Genomic DNA, 728 nt, shown 5'->3' with positions numbered 1-728 from the left:
GCCATTTTGAATCAGACAACCATATGATCTACTATGCTGGGAATGACAATTTGAAGAACGGTGTGGCATTCATCATCACAAAGACTGTTTCAAGATCTATCCTGAAGTACAATGCTTTCAGTGATTGGATAATATCCATACACCTACAAGGAAGACCTGTTAATGCTGTTATTATTCAAATTTACACACTAACCACCAAAGCCAAAGATGAGAAAATTGAAGATTTCTACCAACTTCTGCAGTCTGAAATTGACCAAACATGCAATCAAGAAGTATTGATTCTGACTGGTGACTGGAATGCAAACATTGGAAACAAAGAAGAATCAGCAGCAGCTGGAAAATATGGCCTTGGTGATAGAAATGGTGCTGCAAATCACACGATAGAATTTTGCAAGAGCAACGACTTATTCATTGCAAATATCTCTTTTTTCAACAACATAAATGCAGCTACAGTTATATACATCACCAGATGGAATACACAGGAATCAGATTGACTATATCTGTGGCAAGAGACTATAGAGAAGTTAAATATCTTCAGCCAAACAAGGCCAGGTGCAGATTGTGGAACAGATGATCAACTGCTTATATATATAAGTTCAAGCTGAAGTTGAAGACAATTAAAACAACTCCATGAGAGTCAAAGGATGATCTTGATAATATCCCTTCTGAATTTAGAGACCATCTAAAGAATAGTTTGATACATGGAACACCAATGACCGAAAACCAGA

This window comes from Orycteropus afer, unplaced genomic scaffold (genome assembly GCF_000298275.1).
Source record: "Orycteropus afer afer isolate SDZICR_OR568_19922 unplaced genomic scaffold, OryAfe1.0 scaffold00120, whole genome shotgun sequence".
NCBI classification, from domain to species: Eukaryota; Metazoa; Chordata; class Mammalia; order Tubulidentata; family Orycteropodidae; genus Orycteropus; species Orycteropus afer.
Note: the sequence above shows the minus strand (reverse complement) of the source record.